This window comes from Littorina saxatilis, linkage group LG12 (assembly GCF_037325665.1).
Source record: "Littorina saxatilis isolate snail1 linkage group LG12, US_GU_Lsax_2.0, whole genome shotgun sequence".
NCBI classification, from domain to species: domain Eukaryota; kingdom Metazoa; phylum Mollusca; class Gastropoda; order Littorinimorpha; family Littorinidae; genus Littorina; species Littorina saxatilis.
In genome coordinates this window covers 21,215,657-21,220,945 of record NC_090256.1, presented here as the reverse complement: position 1 = coordinate 21,220,945, position 5,289 = coordinate 21,215,657, and the positions used below count along the sequence as shown (strand labels likewise).

Here is a 5,289-nt window from a genome sequence, read left to right as displayed (position 1 = left end):
GTATGTCAGTATTTCTTTTCTTTTTCGATATATGTCTCTTTTTTTCGTTCTTTTTCTTTGTTCTGTCTTTCTTTCTTTCTTTCTTTCATTCTTGCTTTCTCTGTGCCTTTTATTCTTTCTTTAAAAAACAAATTGTTGTTGTTGATTAAACGGACTGAACACGCGCTTTTAACTTTTTACTTTGGTCACGTGTTTAGCCCCCGGGGAGGTCTTATCGGGGACAAAAAGAACATATACAATGAATTCATATTACAGAAACGGGTTAATGTTTAGCAGACCTACGAGAAGTGACAGGGCGATCCCCTTTTCAAAATGATTTAAAGTGTGACTGAGCAGAAATTTGTAACTGTCAGTTTCACTGAATTGCTCGGTATATTATCAAAGTACGGCCTTCTCGAGGCGATACTGGAACTTTTTGTGTACGTTTATCTAATCATTTGTATTTGATTGATTGTGTTACATCTATGCGTGTTAAGTTGCTTTTAAGGTAATCAAAGAATGGTTTAACATTAAGTGTTTAGTGCGCATGCTTACGATGAATGAACCATCTCAATATCATTTTTCTTTTCATGAAACTTTGGTCGGATAGTCACGTTGTCAACAATCTACTTCACGACTTATACGTAGAAAACTAAGAAAATCAGAATAGTCTTGAGACGAAAATTGCATCCTTTGAACGTCATAAGTGTAATTAAGTATAGAGTGTTTATTACCACACAGACATAGAACCAACTTAGCGTGGTACTTACTGACCCATATCAAAGTTGTACTTTTAAAGACACATAAAGGGTGACCCCCAAAAAAATGGATCCCACAAAAATGCTCATAACTTCTTCATGTTTTGACCGGATTACTTTGAATTGCGACTTTGAGGACGGGTCAGGCATACGCTGAAGTTAGTTTTACACCAAATATGAAGTAATTCGGTCAACAGATGTAGAAGTTATTAGCAATTTGGTGGGTTGCATTTGTTGTAGCCTACCTTTTTACATTTAGTCAGGTTTTGACTAAATGTTTTAACATAGAGGGGGAATCGAGACGAGGGTCGTGGTGTATGTGTGTGTGTGTGTTTGTGTGTGTGTGTGTGTGTGTGTGTGTGTGTGTGTGTGTGTATGTGTGTGTGTGTGTGTGTGTGTGTGTGTGTGTGTGTGTGTGTGTGTGTGTGTGTGTGTGTGTCTGTGCGTGTGTGTGTGTGTGTAGAGCGATTCAGACTAAACTACTGGACCGATCTTTATGAAATTTTACATGATAGTTCCTGGGAATGATATCCCCGGACATTTTTTCTTTTTTTCGATAACTACCTTTGATGACGTCATATCCGGGTTTTTGTAAAAGTTGAGGCGGCACTGTCACACCCTCATTTTTCAATCAAATTGATTGAAATTTTGGCCAAGCACTCTTCGACGAAGGCCGGACTTTGGTATTGCATTTCAGCTTGGTGGCTTAAATATTACTTGATGACTTTGGTCATTAAAAATCTGAAAAATTTATAAAACGATCCAAATTTACGTTCATCTTATTCTTCATCATTTTCTGATTCCAAAAACATATAAATATGTTATATTTGGATTAAAAACAAGCTCTGGAAATTAAATATATAAAAATTATTATCAAAATTAAATTTTCCAAATCAATTTAAAAACACTTTCATCTCATTCCTTGTCGGTTCTTGATTCCAAACACATATAGATATGATATGTTTGGATTAAAAACACGCTCAGAAAGTTAAAACGAAGAGAGGTACAGAAAAGCGTGCTATCCTTCTCAGCGCAACTACTACCCTGCTCTTCTTGTCAATTTCACTGCCTTTGCCACGAGCGGTGGACTGACGATGCTACGCCTATACGGTCTTGCTGAAAAATTGCATTGCGTTCAGTTTCATTCTGTGAGTTCGACAGCTTGACTAAATGTTGTATTTTCGCCTTACGCGACTTGTTAATATCATCCCCTTAGTAACGTCCAGTACAAAGGTCTTTCAAATGGAATTTGAACTGAGGTCAGACGAATCTCAGACAGCATTATAACTAGGTTAATGCTTCAGTCACACCAGTCTGTTGGTGTGCCTCCCTGCGGACTTAAAAAGTTTCAATGTATCTGGAACGAAGTTTCAAGACGAAGTTTTTCTTTGTGACTTTGTCATGTCAACAGTTGAACATGAATAGGAAGGTCATAGCTAAAATGTGCATTAGTTTGGTAATGTGTGTGTGTGTTCTTTTTGTTTTTTTCTTTTCATCTATCGACCGATTTTTCTTTCCCTTTTTCTCTTTTGCTTGTTTGTTTGTTTGTTTCTTTTCCCTTCGACCATCCCTTCAACACCCCCCCCCCCCCCCCCCCCCACCCCTTTGCAATTCCTTCGTTCTTGTTGTGCACTTTCGCGTAATAAGCAATCAAAGAAGGTTTTCACGAACGCACGGGAAAGAGAAGCAGACAGACAGACAAACAACCAAAATGGTGCTATCTGGTCTTAGCTTAGAAATTGCCCTTTTTTGTGGTTGTAACCCCCCCCCCCCCCCCCCCATGAGTCGAAACCTGACGTGCGTGCGTACCCACGCTCTGTCAATGCGTTGCTTCCTTCTCTTTCTTTCTTCTTATGATGACGCAGTTCAAGAGTAATGCCAGGTGTCATAACGCATCCGTCATTGTCGCTTTTACGTGTCAATGAACACACGTCACAACGCTGATTATGACTACCTTATGAGAAGATGGCGTTCTTCCTGTTGCTGTGGCAGTCAGTGAGAAAGAGGGAAAAAAGAAGGACAAACTTGTGCGCATATATAGAGGATACTACATGGCTTGCTGTGTCGTACCAGATTTACACGAGTTGTGTTTTTTTAAATATTGAATTGCGAGCGAAAGCGGTCTGTTCACTATTTGAAAAAGCAACGAGTGTAAATCTGGTACGACACAGCAAGCCATGTAGTATTCTGTTTATCCTACAGACTGTACTTACGTGTATTTTACTGAAAATGTCATGCAGTCGAGGCAGCTAAATTGAAGACGCTTGTTTTGGAACCTCGATCTCTTCTAAAGCCTCGTGCAATCTATTACGTCAAAGTAAAGAAACGTCACTCTTAACGTGTGGCGTGACGTGTTAGTTCTAAATATTCATCGAGGGTAATTAGCGAGCGCAATTTGTTTTTCTATAATGACGTTTGTCTCGGTGACTTTGGCATCATAAGCAGTGGAAAAACAGGTCCCTGCCAGATTTGCTTGACATGACCTCATTTACATGATATACACACGTGTGATTTGAACGATTATTATCTCACGAGTGTCTCTCTCACGTATGTAGGATAAACCAGCTTTTTCTTTTAGATACCGTGGAACAGCGTGGTTGCTTTGCATATTAGTAGATCAATTTGTGAATAGTGCCTGAATTCAAGCGTTCTCGTTTTATCCTGCAGTGGAAATCATAGAGGCATTTGAACTTGGAATACGATTCATGAACACAATTTGTACGTTCAATAATAACGGCATTATTTTTGGAATGTATGGAAAGCGTTTTATTTAACCTTGGTAAATTTTGTTCTCGGTTTGTACAGTCTGTCAAGAATACTCATGCTTTGCAAAACCTAATAGCCTGTTTACGCTTTCAGTATTTTCTCAGTGATTTTTTGCTGCGGTGAATCTAATAACAAATCATGTTGCTGTTTAAATCAAAATTTAATCGAAGAACAATTGTTTTCCTATTAATTTGTCAAAAATGACGAAGATTGAGCGAGCGTGAAATTGTCTATCAATGACAAGAAAAGTGTTCTTTCACCCGAGACAAACACAAACATTCGCCTCAACAACGTGCAGGTAATGGTATTTTATCTGAGGATTAATAGATATGATGATCACATTGTGCGCTCTGTCGCATTTGTAAGAAACTGATGCTCAACACATAATCAGCTGCCAATTTGTCAATTTCGTATAAGCCTGAAGAAAATTCAATGTTTACGGTTCCCCGACCGACCCTAATTTTTCTTCCCAACCCTAGGAAATGTTTTACCCTTCAAAAAAAAAAAGTTAATTCAAAATGACAAAACTCGATTTGGCAGACTTTACTGAAAAAGCTACTCTTCCATGACATCTGGGGGACACTATTCGCACGAGTTACGTCCAATGAAATTAAGTCATGCGCATGCGTCTTGGTAATAAAAAAAGAAATTAAAAAAAAAATAAAAAGTCTTTAATATAACACAAAGAAATTAAAAAAGAAATAACGACCTACCAACCCTAAGTTATTAGGGCCTTTCATTAGAAACATTTTTGTTTGTTTGTTTGGGTTTTTTGTTTTTTGTGCCTGGAGGGACCGTTCTTCCCATGAAGATCACATCGCTAAGCGATGAAGAGAATCGTTCCACTTGGGCACATAACACAAATCAACCGCCTGGCTGCTTTCTGTGTAAAGTGCAACTCTTGTGTTGAATTGATTATCCACGTTAACACTTACAACATTCATTCAACCGAAAAATTCCCATTCTCCACTGGAAGCAGCCAGGTCGAAGCGTTTTGGTGTTTGTCCAAGTGGACTGATCCTCTTATCCCCTGTCAGAAGGATCTATGGTTTTCCCGGAAAGATGGTTACGTATGAGACAGCAAGGAAGGTGTATTAGACATTAAACCAGCGCGTTATGGACGGGCACGGGATCTGTTTTCCAAGGGGACATTGGAATTGCGTTTTCAATGTATGTGTATTTAATTTGTTTTGCTTATTTTTACACCCCCGGTATAGGGGTGTGTATAGGATTCGGTCGACGTGTTTGTGTGTTTGTGTTCGCATATAGATCTCAAGAATGAACGGACCGATCGTCACCAAACTTGGTGAACAGGTTCTATACATTCCTGAGACGGTCCTTACAAGAATTGGGACCAGTCAAACACACGGTTAGGGAGTTATTGGTGGATTAAGATTCTACAAGGACTTATAGAGGGACATATTAATGGTCAAAGGGAAATAACCTTCTCAGTTGGTGGCAGTGAGAATGGTTATTTCCCTTTGACCAACGGGGGTGTTTTTCCTACCTCGGAGGAATTTCTTGTTCTCTCGGCTTTTGTCCATACATGACAAAGGTACGCATCTGTCATCTCTTGACACTTGCACACAATTGATGATGGTTCGTTTGGCGTCATAACCAAACAATCAAACAAACAAAAAAACTACGCCATCAGCTTAAATATCGACTTTCTACTTACCACAAAAAGTACAACGTTTTAGCTTGTTGTAATGGAATGACGGGATTAACCTCCCCAAATTGTAATACAAAAGATGATTTATTTCTTCTGCAAAATAATTACCGATGC

General features: G+C 38.9%; 1 protein-coding gene across 3 annotated transcripts in view; it reads left to right on the top strand.

The window, feature by feature from the left end:
- The window catches only part of LOC138981495 (vasoactive intestinal polypeptide receptor 1-like), a 229,091-nt gene that overhangs the window by 77,401 nt on the left and 146,401 nt on the right, over positions 1-5,289 (top strand). The gene's annotated exons all lie outside the window — the stretch shown is intronic.